This window comes from Oryctolagus cuniculus, chromosome 13, assembly GCF_051225735.1.
Source record: "Oryctolagus cuniculus isolate XC-2025 breed Fujian yellow rabbit chromosome 13, ASM5122573v1, whole genome shotgun sequence".
NCBI lineage: Eukaryota > Metazoa > Chordata > Mammalia > Lagomorpha > Leporidae > Oryctolagus > Oryctolagus cuniculus.
The window spans coordinates 77,070,253-77,087,269 of NC_142879.1; the positions used below are offsets into that span (position 1 = coordinate 77,070,253).

General features: G+C 43.4%; 1 long non-coding RNA gene across 1 annotated transcript; it reads left to right on the forward strand.

Annotated features, from left to right (window-relative positions):
* The first annotated feature begins 233 nt into the window (after positions 1–233).
* On the forward strand, positions 234–15,228 carry LOC149122680 (uncharacterized). The gene is made up of 3 exons (XR_016219340.1): positions 234–835; positions 10,670–10,708; positions 14,142–15,228. It is a non-coding gene; the product is annotated as an uncharacterized LOC149122680 (long non-coding RNA).
* The last annotated feature ends 1,789 nt before the right edge of the window (positions 15,229–17,017 follow it).

Genomic DNA, 17,017 nt, shown 5'->3' on the forward strand with positions numbered 1-17,017 from the left:
ATCCTTTCAATCAATGCTGAAAAAGCATTTGGTAAAATTCAGGACCATTTACAATGAAAGTAATCAAACTCTAGGAAGAAAAGGAAAATTATTTATACAATACTTACCAGTGAAGTATTAGAAATACGTATTCCACTATCATTTTAAGGGACAAGATATCTTCTTGCTGTTAACTATTACTACCCAAATTGTCCCACCAATCTTAGCTAATGCTAAGTGATAAGAACAAACAGGGGGCAGGTGTTCAGCCTTGTGGTCGAACTGCCTGATCCTGTATCAGTGTACCTGGGTTTGAGTCTCATTTCGAGCCCTTGACTTTTAGTTTCTTGCTAATGTTGAGCCAGGGAGGCAGCATTGATGACTCAAGTAATGGGGTTCCCGCCATCATCAAGGGAGATATGATTGAGCTTCTGACTTTCAGCTTTCACCAGTCCCAGTGTCAGTCATTGTAGGCATTTCACTTTCATGTGGTTCATTACAGTTCCTTTCCTCCTACTTGTAGAAATCAATGATGGGCTACAGTTTCTTGCTGATCTTTAGAAAAGATACTGTACTGCCGAAATCTGCTTCTTTGGCAGAGCCAAGATGGCGGAATAGTGAGGGCGCGCACCTACAGTCCGGGAAAAGATAGTTTAATAGAAGTGGAGTTACGGTAGCCTCAGGAAAAGGATCAGGGAAAAACTGCAGAGGAAACTTCCGGATCTAGTGGCTGTGACTCGGAGGACCTATGGGGAGAGCAAGGTCGCCCACCGCGTGGAAGCCGAACTGCGGGAGCTTCCAGGGCCGCCGGACCCACCGGAGCCGCTGAGTCTGCGCGCCAGCGCTGGAAGGGGAGGTGAGCTAAAAACCTCTCGGTAACCTGAGACATTGGCGGGGAGAGGCAGAAAAAACCTGCAGAGAACGAGGCCTGAAACCCCATTGGGGAAAGTTCACCAGGCTGGCTGGAGGAGAGAAAAAAATCGAATAAATAAAGGGAACCGGCACGGACATTTAGCCTCTCTCTCCACTCACCTTACAAAGCCGAGCAAGACAAAGGGCAGGCACCATTTTACGTAAGTAAAGTGGTGCGCGCCATTTTGCATATGTAAAGCAGGTGTCTCTCATTAGCCAAGCTGACTCTGGTAAGCAAATGAATACCCACAGGGGCCAGATTTCATACATCAACTACTCTCAATTCCACTCAGCTGTGTGGAATTACTTCCCAACTGAGTCAAAAAAAAAAAAAAAAAAAAGAGAGAGAGAGAGAGAGCAAGAGCGAGAGTGAGAGGGAGAGTGAGCAAGAGAACAATCAGGGTGAATCACCTTTGGCACACCCTTAACCCTGTAGAACCAGAGCTCTCTGGCCACACCCATCACAGCCTCTAAGGATCCATCAAAAGCAGACAGTCCTCTTAATCTAGAGTCACAGTATAACGAGAAAAACACCAAAGAATATCTCCAATATGCCAAACAAACGCAAAAGCCGAGGTAACAAGAACAAGGAAGACACTATGACGCCCCCAAATAAAATAGACACCCCAATACAAGATTATGAAGATGATGAGATAGAAGAAATGCAAGAAGCGGATCTCAAAATCTGGTTCTTTTTTTTCTGAAGATTTATTTTACTTGTTTGAAATGCAATTACAGAGAAAGAAAGAGAGGGGGGAGAGAGAGAGAGAGAGAAGACAGAAAAAAAGAGCGACATCTTCCACCCACTGATTCACTCCCCAGATGGCTGCAATGGCTAGGGCTGAGCCAAACCGAAGTCAGGAGCCGAGAGCTTTGTCTGGGTCTCCACATGGGTGCAGGGTCCAAGAATTTTGGCCGCCCTCCGCTGCTTTCCCAGAAGTATTAGCAGGGAACTGTATTGGAAGTGGAGCAGCCAGGATAAGAACTAGAGCCCATATGGGATGCTGGCATCACAGGCAGTGACTTTACACGCTATGCCACAATGCCAACCCCCAAACCTGGTTCTTAGAAAATGGGCTTCCCGGGGATATATTTCAGAAAAAATGTTTACTACATTATATTTAAATGTTGAGTGACTATTATGGGACTATTATGACTATTGTGCAGTGTAGTCTTTCTCTGGCTTTCTATCATGTTGAAATGAATCATGCCTAAATGCCTTTTGGAAACTCCAAATTGTCTCCACATCTTATTTTTGCAAAGCATGTTGGCTGCATTGGAAATATTGGATGCAGAGCTTATCACAGAACCCTTAGCACCACTAGGGATTTTCTTTTATTTTTATTTAAGGTATACAAGTTTTATACATACAGATTTGGAACACAGTGATACTTCCCACTCTACCATCCTGCCTGCCCATGCTCCCACACTCCTTCCTCCTCCCTCTCCTACTCCCACTCTTAATCTTTACAAAGATCTATTTTCAGTTTACTTTATACTCATTACATTAACCCTACATGAAGTAAAGAGTTCAACAAATAGTAAGAAGAAAAAAAACATTGTTCCTCAATAGTCCAGACAAGGCTTGTAAACCACTAGGGATTAAAAATGTAAGTTCAGATAGTGAAAAGAGCTCAGATGAATAAATGATTGAATTACAGTAAAGAAAAAATATTTCTATACAACTCTCCAGCTTCATAGTTTATCAAACAACCTTGGTCCAGATTTTCTTATCTAATCCATTTCTTAAAACTCAAGGTTAAAGTGGGTTTGACAGAGAGCTGGGAAATATATGTGTCACCCACTGTGTATTCTCACCCTGGTTTGCTTATTCTGAGTTGAAGTCATCCAGAGCAAGACATCGTGTTCTCTGAATAAATTCATAAACATGATGGATGCTTTTCCAGGGAAAATAGGCTCTAATGCTCTCCCAGCTCTCCCAGGAATACATGTTCTTTTTGCACAGAATTTGTCGCCTGACCTGACTGTTGGACGCTGTCCTCTGACACAGGCATGAAACCAAGCTTCAGAGGCTTTCGTGTTATGCATCAACCTTGATATTTACAGGTTCACAGGAACAGATGTCTCATTGTTGCCTTGCTGTGCTGGGTTGTTGGAGGATGCGGGCAGCTGGGGCAATCAGGAGTGGCGTGAACCATGAAACATTTCATCCATGCGGTCAGGCCATGTACCTTCTCTGGCAGTCTGATCCCTTGGAGAGCTGCATGAAAAAGATTGGTAGCGTCATTATCAAGGCCATCTTCATCATTAGCAGCAGTGTTACTTTGGTTAATATTAATCAGACACTTGAAAATAAGCCGAAGGCCCAGAACAAGCAACCACAAAAAACAGCAACAACAACAAGATGCTTGAATATGCACCCCACCCCTACCCCCCAGAATTTATAACATTACCCCCTGCCAGCCATAAGATAGAGAGGACTAAGAGAATTCACTAATTTTTTTGGATGTAACACTCTATGCTAAGTACTTTTGTAGTATACAGGATAGTGAGACTTGTCAAGAGTTTCATCAGCAAAATTCTTGAGAGTTTCATGGGAAAATCTTGGCTCCCGTGTTCATTCCTAATGCAGTGTCTGTTTTCAATTCAAACCTTTTTAAGGAAGTCGCAGGTCCCACATGAAATTCTACAGTGCGACTGCCTCCATGGCTGCAGTACAATGAGTAAGAGATAACCAGGAAGATGGTAGGATTTGTGCTCATGTTGCTAAGGGACCTGTCACTTCCCTTCTGGGTTTATCATTGATCCTGTCTTGTGGTGATAACAATCGTAGGGCCAATTCATTCCCTTAAATGAGAATCCAAGCAAACCCTCAACATGTAAATACACACACAGAATGGCCACTGCCCATTTTTATTCTAAATCAGATGCAGGACACAGAATGTTCTGTGCAGTACAGGAGAAGGCAGAACCGTGGCCCTGTGCAACACAGAGAGCAATGCACTTCCCCTAGAACGAATAACTGGCAGTGGATGTTTTGCAGAACATATAGGAGGAGGCAAACTTACTTAAAAACACAGCTGAAAAAGCTGATATCAGAGGTTCGTTTTGAGCACAGGTTGAGTTGAGACTTGGTTTTGAGCGTGCAACACTGGGTATAGAGGTGAAATCATAGGACAGATGCAAAAGGACCAACACATCTTGCTCAGCACAGAGAAAACCAGACCAGAGGAGAGGATATTCATGGCCACAGCCTACCAAGGGTTTTCCTTTTTCTTTCCTTTTCTTCTAGAAAATCATTTAAACCAGTTTCTTAATGAAGCAGAAATAGAAATAGATAATAGCCCCCTACAGTGCAATATTCATTTACACTCAAGTGAATTACAAAGGGAAACAAATATAGTTTTCAGTTAACATTTGTGTGTGTGTGTGCACTAATTATTACCAACTGTTTCTGATCATTTTTAGGTTCCTGGGGCACCTTATCACGATAGCATAATCAAGATTCCAAGGCCCATGGTAGTTTAGTTACACATTTTATGGAAGAATGTTGCTCTGCCTGAAAACCCATATGAGGACTTCATGAACTTCCCTCATTTCAGCCCTCCAATAACAAAGTGAGGCAGGTGTCTCAGTGTTACAGTGAGGATGCTGGGGCACACACCCTGACTCCTACTTCCTGTTACCTTCATTACTCAATAGTGTCTGCCTCGTATTGCTAATACCTCCACATTCTCTGGAAGTAGGCTTGGTTTTTAATCAACGGGAGTCTATTTTTCTGTGTCCCCTTCCTCCATATCCTTGTAGACTCAGAAGGACAAAAAATGCTAACATCACCAAATTTCCCACCTACATGTAAATTATCATAGCTACTCTCAATAGGATCCATACCAATTATATAAGACACTTAAAAATCTACTCACCTGATGCCTTCATATAATATATCGATATTTTGCTGCTCTATTACCACTTGCCCTTGCATGCTTTATCCTTGTCTGGCTTTGGTTTGTATTGTCAACGTGTTATAGGCAGAGAAGCAGCATGAAAGCAGATGGATTTGATGTTGATTATAAAATGCTTTCCTACCGTATGAATGATAGGTACGCACTTTTGGCTTAATAAACATGGGAAAATTCAGAAGACAATTCAAAATCACAGGTTGATTCTTTTGTGACCAACCTGCATGCGATGTTGGGAATACAGCACAAATTTTGCTAAGCAAAGATCACTGAAGTGCCTCTTCTTGAATGTAGCCCTCCGAGGCCTTTTCTATGTTCCCATTAGAGAAAATATGACAGGCTATGGAAATGTCCCTGAATCTGAGCTCAGGAAAATAGCAAAAGAGCAGGATGATGATTACAGAAGGCACTCGCTGGTATGGAATTTTCTTTAGGGCGATTAAGTTGTAATGGCATGCAATCCCCGGCATCTCCCTGAGGGACAGTCATAACGTGGACCCAGGAAATGGGGCACTAGATCCTGGACGATTCCTCTAGCAAACAAGGTGCTGGACATTCTTCTAGGTATTTATCTGAGTGAACAGAAAGAGTATTATCCAGGTTACATACTCTGTTGGAACACTGACCACGGCCCTAATTTATATTTAGAACTTTTCCCTCAGTTTTTTGCATCTCACTTAGTTTTATAAAGAAGAGTATCATAGTTGGGTATTTCAGACTCATGTAACAATCTGGAAAATCTCAGACTGTGAAAGATAAATGTATCCCATCCAAGAAGAAACTGGAAACTCAGTGAGAGACTGCTACCAGGGCACCCACAAATGGTTGTGCAAGTTGTGTAGTGTACAACTTTGAGAGATACCATTCATACTGGGTCACACTGTAGTCTGTGTGAATGACACACAGAATCGGGCAGTGTGTAACCTGAATAGACACATAGATTATACTGCTCTCTAGACGCAGAGTGGATATGTCTTGAAAATTCAGAACAGGAGCTTGAGAAACAAGGATTCATATTAAAAGCATAAGTCAGATGTTTTGGTGAATAGTAGAAAAGAAATGCTAAAGATAGAGCTTTTCCCATGACTTGCATTTGAAAACCTGTTCCACCAATTGAAAAGGTTAGCTTTGGGCGAGTTATCTAACTTCTCTAAAGTTCCATGTGTCATTAGTAAATAATGATTAAATCCTATCTTGCAGCAAAGACAAGGAGCTAACTACCTTTCCTTCATGGTGAGTGCCAAGCCTTAATGGCCATTGTGGTTGCTTACATTCCTTGGTTGATGGTGCTATGGAAATCCTAACACAGTCACAGGACGGGCAAGGCCTAGGATAGTCAGGAAAATCTTCCTTGAAAGTAAAATCATCTCAGATATTCGTCTAAGAGCATGGGAGACCAGAAAGAGGCACCTGGCTGCTGGCTTTGGATCGGCATAGCTCTGGCTGTGCAGCCATTTAGGGGGGTGAACCAACTGAAGGAAGACCCTTCGCTTTGTCTCTCTCTCACTGTCTAACTCTATCTGTCAAATAAAGTTAAAAAAAAGAAAGAGGGAGTGGAATTTGCATGAAAGAGAAGACAGAATATGAAAATAGGTTACTACAAGGTGGAAGTTTGCATGAAATTTGTATATCATGAAATCTCACAGGGCTGCTAAGCTTTGGACAAAAATTTTCCTCCAAGTCCTTCAAGAAACAAAGCAAAAAAAAAAAAAAAAGAGAGAGAGAGAAATAGGATCAGATGTTGGAGTCCAAGTGTACATGAAATTAAAACAAATCAATTGATAATAAAGGGATCTTAAAATCCGAGAGAAATACTTCTCTAAAAATATTGTCCAAACATAAAGAATTTACAAAGTATAAAGACTGTGCATTTGGTTGCAAGCAAAACAGTTCCCAAGAAGAACTAGCACAAGTCAATGGCCTTTAATATATCCTTCCTATCTTGGCCTAGAATTGGGCTATTTCAGGAAACCTGATATTTGCCTTTTCTCATGACCAGGGAGTTTGGAGGTCAGGGAGAGAAAGAGGACAGTAGCTGAGCTCTGTTTCCATTCTAACCTTGGCCCTATCTTTTCATGGTAAGATTTAGTCCGTCCCCAAGATATCACCTTCTGGAAGCTCAAGCCCAAGGGCCTACCCTCTGGAGGATTGTCCAGTCTATTAAGGGGAGGCCCGTAAAGCTACAATGAGCTATCGGACACCGGTGTTTGTGAGCTTTTTTTTATTTTTGACAGGCAGAGTGGACAGTGAGAGAGAGAGAGAGACAGAGGGAAAGATATTCCTTTAACCATTGGTTCACCCTCCAATGGCCACTGCGGCCTGTGCGCTGCAGCCGGCGCACCGCACTGATCTGAAGCCAGGAGCCAGGTGCTTCTCCTGGTCTCCCATGGGGTGCAGGGCCCAAGAACTTGGGCCATCCTCCACTGCACTCCCTGGCCACAGCAGAGAGCTGGCCTGGAAGAGGGGCAACCGGGACAGAATCTGGTGCCCCGACCGGGACTAGAACCCGGTGTGCTGGCGCCGCAGGCAGAGGATTAGCCTATTCAGCCACGGTGCCGGCCTGTGAGCTTTGAATACATGACCCAGTGAATTCTTTGCTATTTATCTACCTTACAAGGACCTCTACAACATGCTTAGATTTTGTGTCTTGTGGTTTCAGCAGCTGTTGATTAATGTCATATTTTACATTGCTTTTGCCATGAGTTCAAAAAAAAGGGCACACTTTTAAAAAGTTCACAAGTAACTGATAAATACAGACCAGGAGTTTGCTGAAACAACCTCCCTGGCTTACTTTAATGCATCTACTTCCTTTGAACCAGCACATTTGTACAGAAGGGATAGAGTCAACATAAAACGATATTCCCAGATCAAAACCAGAAGATCTATAACATGTCTACACAGAATAAAACAAGTCATCAGCTGAGGCAACTCAGTCTCCTAAATTCAGGTATGCAGACAGTAAGCAAAAGCACCCAGTTGAAAAGGCAAGTGTGAAACTTACAGCTTTTCTTTACCCATGTAAGTATCGTCAATTGCTCTGCTTTTCCCCCTCCAAGTTTTATTCCAAGTCTGGGCCTGCACTACAAGAATAACCCAATTATAAGCCTCTATATCCTTCAGCTGGATCTACATTGTAACCTCAGTATACGAGACTTCACTAATTTGAAGTCAGTGATCACTAGAGATTTCCTTGGTACTACTCAAGGATAAAATGGTTTGCTAAGTAAATTAAGAGTGTCAGTGAGATTTCAAAGGGAAATTGTCTGCCGACCCTAGAAAACGAACTGTTGTCAAGTACCTGAGAACCTACCAGGATCACTCAGATGTGTGCCAGGCACCGTTTAAAAGGATGATGCAGCACAGACTGAGGCAGAAGTGGGGTGCAATTGTGGCTGCTCTGCACGGCCGCTGAGCGACCTTGGCAAGTTACTTATCTCACTCAGCCCTGGCTTTCTTCTTGAAAACACTTCACATATGTGGATGTATCTAAACTACCAGAGAGCTCTGAAGGTTCCATGGGTGTCTGTTGCCTTTCCCCTTCTCTTCCATTTATTTCAAAATGGCATTCTCCTCCAAGGTGAGAGAAAGGCATTCCGTTACCCCAAAGTAGGAGACTACACTTGAACATAATGAAAATCATCTTTCTTTTCAAAATTTCTGTTTTACAAAATGCTTTAAGTCAGCTATTTGACATGTGATTTTACTTCATAAATACAATGCAAGTATCTTAAAACCTAAGATTATATTTGTTCTTCTACAGGCAATTGTCTATGAGCCTTTCTAAAATGGGCCTAAGTAGCTTTTAAAAAATCAACTAATAAGAGCCGGCATTATAGTGTAGTGGATTAAGCTGCTGCCTGTGATGCCAGCATCCCGTATAGGAATGCTGTTCAAATCTGCCTCTGACCCAGCTCCCTGCTAATGCACCTGGATAAGAAATGGAGGAAATGCGGGGCCGGCACCGCGGCTCACTTGGTTAATCCTCTGCCTGCAGCACCGGCATCCCATAAGGATGCCAGGTTCTAGTCCAGGTTGCTCCTCTTCCAGTCCAGCTCTCTGCTGTGGCCCGGGAAGGCAGTGGAGGATGGCCCAGGTCCTTGGGCCTTGCACCTGCATGGGAGACCAGGAGGAAGCACCTGGCTCCTGGCTTCGGATCAGCACAGCGTGCCGGCTGTAAAAGCCATTTGGGGGGCAAACCAATGGAAGGAAGACCTTTCTCTCTGTCTCTCTCTCTCACTGTCTAACTCTGCCTGTCACATTAAAAAAAAAATGGAGGAAATGCAAGATGGTCCAACTACTTGGACTCCTGCAACACGTGTGGGAGACCCAGATGGTGTTCTGGGTCTCTGGATTTGATCTGGCCAAGCCTCAGTCATTATGGTCATTTGGAAAGTGAACCAGAAGATGGAAGAACCATCTCTCTCTCTCTCTCTCTCTCTCTCTCTCTCCCCTCCAGTTTCAAGTAAATAAATAAATCATTTTTAAAAATCAATTAACTAACCTAGTTGCCATTGTTGGGAATACATCTTAGAAAAAGAAAGATACCAGCAATGTCATCTTCATACATAAAAGGTGATCGATGTATTTACCTAACCCAAAATAAAGTGCATGAACTATGTAGCAGGGGTGTGGTATATAAAGCCAGGGACCTGCATGTATCACTCTAGATACTGTTTACTGAGCTGTGACAAGTGGAGATAACCATGCCCCAGAGGCCTGCCTCTGACACCACATTAATGATTCCTGCATACACAAATTCATTAGTTGTTTAATTAAGTTAAATCATGAATTGAATTGACTTAATCATTAATTAAGAAACAAGTAGTGCTGTACTAAAATTTAGCTCCTCAGGAAAAAAAAAAAAAAAAACAGAAAAGAACCATTCTAATATCCTTGTACTCTGGGCCTGCCATGGGATTCCTAATCTGCCATTTTCCCGGCTACACACAGTGTGTGTGTGTAAACATTCACACACATACACACAGCTGCCCTGAAACCATTTTTGATAATATTTTTCCACCTCTATTTCAAACTTGGTGTTGTTTTCAAAATAAAATGAAAGTCCTTTGCTTATAGATCAGATATTTGACTTTTGTTCCTTCTGCAGATGGCATTTTCTTTATTTAGGTAGGAAAAAAAATTTGTCTAACTTCACAAGACAAAAATGTTGACTTTTTTTACCCTTGAAGTACCAAGATTCAGTGGAAGGATTAAGTTTCAATCCCAAATGGATTCTCAAGAGAGTCCTACCCATAATCTCAAATCCTTCAATAATCATTTTAAGAACTCAGATAACAGTACAATTAGAATCACAAATCGAGGTATTTCAAAGCTTCCAACTTATCATATATTGAGAATAAAATGGAGATTTGCATGTATTCCACACCTGTCTGCAGCCACCACAGGAGTCTGGCTGCCACTTTGAGTTCCCAGGGTTGGACGACGGTGAGGACGTGGTCAGTCTCTCTGTGACTGTAACTCATCCCCCAAGTGTGCTGCAGGGCATGGCTTGTGACTCCTCCAAGCCCTCCAGAGGGTCCCTGGTTGGATGTGCTCTGAGAAAACACTGTGGCAATTTATTCAAGTTGTGGAGCTTTAACCAGCAGCTCATTTATGGCGTCTTCTACGAATGTTCCCCCCAGATAGGACAACCATTCTGGTGTGCTTGATTTTTGTTTCTTGTGTTACCGAATGCAGATTTATTTGGTGGGTTTCATCTGTGAGCATGATTCAGGGTCTTGTGGCTGAGAAGCCCTGCTTTGGCATCATTGTCCACATCCCTCTGGAAGTGACTAGGTTAGTTGTCATAGCAACAGGCATCCAAATTATCCACCTGCTTTTTCTTTCTGGCTTTTCAGGGTACAGAACTGTGAAGTCTGGAGCACTCTTTATCCAAGGTGAGTTTTCTCACCTATTATTCTTGAAAGCTGATTTTCAAAAATCCTGTCTTTCAAGTCATGGCCTAGTGGGTCCATCAAAACACAAAAACATTTGAATCATAGATAACCAGATAAAGCAGTAGAGACTCCATGAAATAAACACAGCCTCTGCATTTGCTAAGGGAGAATGAGATCTGTGTGGACTGGGGTGAGAAAGACTTCATAAAAGAAGTAACAGGTAGGAAAAGAGAGAACTGCCTGTCCTCCTTACTTACTGAACAAGTATAGGGTGAGCACTGGCTCAGTAAGTTGTCTCTGTAGAATTCGGATGTTTCATCAAATGATCCAGAAAAATATGGACTTTTTTTAGTGCCTTAGAATTCATACATATATGTGTGAAAATGAACATTTACATAAATAAATATATAAATCTCTAAATGTCATATCTAGTTTTAAAACTATGATATTATTTAAGTTTATGGCTAATACTTTTTTAATGATGTGTTTTACCTATTTGAAAGAGAGTTACAGAGAAAGTAGAGAAGAGCAAGGTCTTCCATCTGCTGGTTCACTCCCCATATGGCTGCAATGGCTGGAGCTGAGCCAATCCGAAGCCAGGATCCAGGAGCCATGATCCAGGAGCCAGGAGCTTCCTCTGGATCTCCCAAGCACTTGGACCATCTTCTACTGCTGTACTAGGCCATAAGCAGGGAGCTGGATTGAAAGTGGAGCATCCAGGACTCGAACCAGCATACATAAGGGATGCAGGCACTGTAGGCTGGGTCTTTAACCCACTGCACCACAGCACTGACCCCAGCTAATACTTCTTATTCAGTACAAATTTGTGTTTAGTACCTGCAAGTTAGCTACCAAGGTCACCACATAAAGTATGAAGGTGAATGAAACAACCAAGACACAAATTGCCTTAAATAAAGGAACAGATCATAGCAAATATAATACAAGAAATGCTCACACACTCTTTGAACAGAAACACAAAATGCAGGAAGATGCTAGAAAAAAGCTTGGCTTCATGATTGAAGACTTTCAGAAGAGATGCAGAGCGGTTGGGGTGTTTAGGATGGACTGTAAAAAATATTGTCCAAAAAGCTCAGAAGAGCAAAGAACATTTGAGGCAGGAAAAATAGAATGAAGAAAAGCACAGGGGTGCAACTTCTCTGTGTTTCTCCAGTGTGAGAGTGAGAGGGTTAGAAATTAAACTAGGAGGCAGGTTGGTACAATGCCAGGGAAGACCTTTAGATGCCAATATGAAGGGCTTCTATTTAACTGACGGGTTCACTGAGAAGTTCCTGAATGGATGGTGACATGACTTGAGACTCAGCAGAACAATATTGCTGGGACCACCACTAGTATGTAAAATGAAATGATACTGGGAGGTTGGTAGGAAAGAGATAGTGACAGTGGTACCCAACAGTATGCCCGTCTAACCTTCTTGGCAAGGGAGAAGGTGGACTCCAAATGTCCCTGAGGTTCCCATAGGAGGGACAACATTATTTACATCATTGTAAATAATAACCTGCAAAAATCCAAAGTTTTATAAAAATAGAAAGATTAAAGGGTATATTACCTCCATCACAGTTCCAGTGCACACTTTGAATGTCTCTGAGGTTTGCAGCTGGGATTATTGGGAAAACAATGAGTACTGGAATTGATGGAAAAATAAGTCTGTTCTTGGTCACATTGAATTTAAGGCACTGGTAACTTCTTCATGGGAAGAGTGCAGCCAACCATTTGGAAAGGTTAATCAGCAGCTTGGAAGAAAAACTGATTTTAAAGAATCACCAAGTCAGATGCCTTGTATTGTAGACATAAACAGACCCACCATCAGAAAAGGAATGAGGAGAAAATTTAATTGCAAGAGTAGGTATCTTAGAAGGGCAAATATAAAGGTGCACGCTGAGGCCTATCATTTGGTGCAATGGTTAAGACACTGTTTGAGGCTGGCACCGCGGCTCACTAGGTAATTCTCCTCCTGCCATGCTGATACTCCAGGTTCTAGTCCTGGTTGGGGCTCTGGTTCTGTCCTGGTTGCTCCTCTTCCAGTCCAGCTCTCTGCTGTGGCCAGGAGTGCAGTGGAGGATGGCCCAGGTCCTTGGGCCTTGCACCTGCATGGGAGACCAGGAGGAAGCACCTGGCTCCTGGCTTCGGATCAGCACAGCGTGCCGGCTGTAGAAGCCATTTGGGGGGCAAACCAATGGAAGGAAGACCTTTCTCTCTGTTTCTCTCTCTCACTGTCTAACTCTGCCTGTCAAAAAAAAAAAAAAAAAAAAAGACACTCTTTGAGATGAGTCCAGACCAGAGCGCTTGGGTTTAGGTCCTTCCTCTGTTTCCAATTGAACTTCCTAAGGGACACTCTGATAGGGAGCAGGTAATAGCTCAAGTACTTGGTTCCCTGCTACCCGTGTGGGAGAACTGGATTTAACTTCAGGATTCAGGATTCAGCCTAGCCCAGCCCTGGTTGTTGTGAAAGGTACACATTGAGGCCAGGGTTGTGGCATAGCAGGTTAAGCCTCCACCTGTGATGTTAGCATCCCGTACAGGTGGCACTTCGAGACCCAGCTGTTCCGCTTCCAATCTAGCTCCCTACTCCTGCACCTGGGAAGTCAGGAGGCCCAGGTCCTTGGGCCCTACACTCACAAAGGAGACCGATGAAAGCTCCAGGCTCCAGGCTTTGACTTGGCCCAGCCCAGCTGTTGCAGGTATTTAGGGAGTAAAGCAGTGGATGGACGACGTTGCTCATGCTCTGTCTCTTCTCTCTCTGTAACTCTGCCTTTCAAAGAAATAAAAAATAAATCTTATAAAATAGGTACATGTTGGGTTTCATAAATCTCAAGAGTCATAGCAAATGAATCCATGACTGTGTATGTCAGGAGGGGCTAGATGGTGCACAAGCCATAAGTAACTTCAGGTCTAGTAAACACATTTTTAAAAATATTTTTATTTATTTATTTATTTATTTGAAAGGCAGAGTTACAGAGAAGCAGAGGAAGAGAGAGAGAGAAAGAGGCCTTCCATCCACTGGTTCACTCCTGAGATGGCCACAATGGCCGGAGCTGGGCCGATCTGAAACCAGGAGCCAGGAGCTTCTTCCAGGTCTCCCACATGGGTGCAGGGGCCCAGGGACTTTGGGCCACCTTCTACTTCTTTCCTAGGCCATAGCAGAGAGCTGGATGGGAAGTGGAGCAGCCGGGACTCAAACCGGTGCCCTTATGGGAGGCTGGCATTGGAGGCTTTACCCACTACGCCACATTGCCAGCCCCTAGTAAACATATTTAAAAGTGTGTGTGTGTGTGTATGGGGGTGTGTGTGTATGTGGGTGTGTATAATTTTTTAAAATATTCCCATTCACATTATGTGGACAACATCACCCACTGGGGTTGCTATGCTCCTCAGACTCCACTAAGCCCTCCATCTTATTTATGTGTACCTCCAGAACTGCTGTTTGGAGAGGAAGAGAATGTGATATTCAAGATCTGAATCCTAGAGCTTCTTCCTAGAGGTTGCATATCACTTCCTGAAGCCATTCATGGAGCTAAGCAAGCCTCACAGCCACATCGAAACTCAGAGGGAGCAAGTGTGTGCAATCTTACAAATGCCCAGCAGAAGTGGAATGATTGTGAACAGCTCTATATGGGCTGAATTGTGTGCTCCAAACTCATGTGTGGAACCCTAACCCAAACATGACTGTACTTGAAGACAAGGCCTGTAAGGAGGTCAATGAATGTTAAATGTAAGTGTGATGTTGGGGTTTTAATCCAGTAAGACTGGTGGTCTATTAAGGAGAGGAAAAGATAACAGAGGTTGAGCTTCTCTCCTCTGGTTCTTTCTCTTTCTCTCTATTGGTGATAAAGTGGCCACCTGCAAGCAAAGAGAAAGACCTCACCAGAAACCAACCCTGCTGGCACCCAGCTCCTGGGCTTCCAATCTCTAAAACTATGAATAACACATTTCTGCTGCTCAAGCTGCCTGGTCTGTGTACAGTGGTACCTCATATCCATGGAGGACTGGTTCCAGAATCCCCATGGATAACAAAATTCATGAATGCTCACGTCCCTAGTGGCATAGTATTTACATATGACACATGCAACATTCCCATATACTTTAAGTGATCACTGCAGTATTTTTCTGACACCTACTGCAATATAAATGCTAGGTATAGTTGTTACACTATATCACTCTGCTTGTTCAGTATTGAGGCATCCATCATAAGCCTCTCAATGCAACTTTGCTTTTCTGGATATTTCTGATCTCGAAGTTGGCTGAATCCATGGCTGTGGAGCCTGGAGAAAGTGAGAGCTGACTGTGTCTTCTTCCAGATGCCCAAACAGACCAAGACAAGCTCCAAGTCCTCTCACACCACAGCGGCTCCATTTCAGTATTCATTTCACTCACTCAGCATTACACATCTTTATTAGATTTCCCTGATATTATACTGAGGCTTAGATGATCTACCAAATTAAATGAACCTGGTAAAAACAAATAGAAATCAGATGCAAATCATTGCTTCATTAAGAATTCCTCCCCATCCACACCAAAAAGTATTTCCTCAGTGTTGTTTTCATGCATTTCAGATCAGGATAAATATTCTAGGCTCCAGCTTTCATCCCAAATTACTTAAAAATGCTTTCAAATAAAGTATATTGCTTATTTCAGTTTAGAATAGAGATAGTCCACTACAAAGATGGCTGACAGCTGGGGGTGGTTAGTCACTGCCCCATCTGCACTGGGGCAGGAGTTTCCCCCATGGACATTTAGCCAAGACCCCAAATTTTAGACAGCTTGTCTGAAGCTCTGGGAAATAATAATAGAAAATATTAACTGAGCACTTACCAAGTGGTTCAGGATATGTACAAAGGGACACTCTATCTCAGTTCTGCCATAGGCCTCAAATGCCTGAGGGCGGGGAATTGTGCTATGCACTCTCTGTCCCAAGGTTAACCTAAATGCAGATCATCTATGCAGGCCTTGCAAGATGATGTCTGAAACCAGGTTCAGTAATGGTTGGCTGATCTGCTGTCTCCAATAGTAAGAGGAGGCAGACTGGACATGGAAGAGAAGGGCAGAGCTAGTCCTGAGAGAGACTTGTTGACATGAGGAGGCATTTGCTTAGAGGGCTACTTCCCGGCCATCGGTGTCTGAGAGGGGTCTCAAGGGGACCCATTTAGTTGTGACCTCTGGAGTCTGGGAGACACAGGTTATGAATACCTGAGGCAAGTCCAGAATACATCAGGATGAAGTCCTGTGTTGATGTCCAAGACAGAAAACCTGCCCCTGACCAGCGAAAAGGTACCATGAAGCATGACTGTCCTGGAACCAGTAGGTCACTCCGCACTGGCCTCTGTCTAAGGGGGCAAAGTAATGCAGAAAAGGAAGAGGGACTTTCAGAGGCTTGAGGCAAAGAGGAGAGCTTTGAAGAGGCTCCTTGCAGATGCAGGAAGGGCTGTCTGATGGTCCCAGCTTCCTGGACATTCTCATAAAATCCACCAGAGTTTCACCAGTCAGCACCTCCTTAGACATAAGCTAAGCCATGGAGCAACAAGGCTAGATGCAGACAGCTTCAGCCACTGAATCTCCTAATCCCTCCACCTCCTCCACCTACCTGGAAGGGGCCAGGAATGAGCATGGGAGCAGAGAAGGGAAGAGACTAACCAGGCAAAAAGACACTGTTCCCTTCTCTACCCTAGGCTTCAGGTCTAATTAATACTGCTAGATGGAAGCTGTAAATGGGATAAGAGTTTTGAACAGGGATCATGTTCTACTGGATGTTTTCATTGTTGAAACTAGAGGACTCGTGACTAAAATGGACCAGGAGTTTAGAAGACATGTCTGTTAGGATAGAACAAGAATGGCCCACAGTGCTGTGGCATAGTGGGTAAAGCCACTGTCTGCACTGCTGGCATCCCATATGGGCACTGGTTCGAGACCTGGCTGCTTCGCTTTTGATCCAACTCTGCTATGGCCTGGGAAAGCAGTGGAAGATGGCCCAAGTCCTTGGGCCCCTGCACCCACATGGGAAACCTGGAAGAAACTCCTAGCTCCTGGCTTCAAATTAGCTCAGCTCTGGCCATTGTGGTCATCTGGGAAGTGAGCCACCAGATGGAAGACCTGTCTCTCTCTGCCTTTGTCTCTGCCTTTAAAATAAATAAATAAATCTTTAAAATAAACACACACAAAGAATGGCCCACAAGAGGACTGGAAGTTGCAGCGGATGAAAAACCAAAGTGATTCCTGGTGATCCCCTCACTGAATCCACCTCAGCTGACAAACAGTATGTTTGTACAAGGGGATTTCAAAAATTTTGTGGAAAAT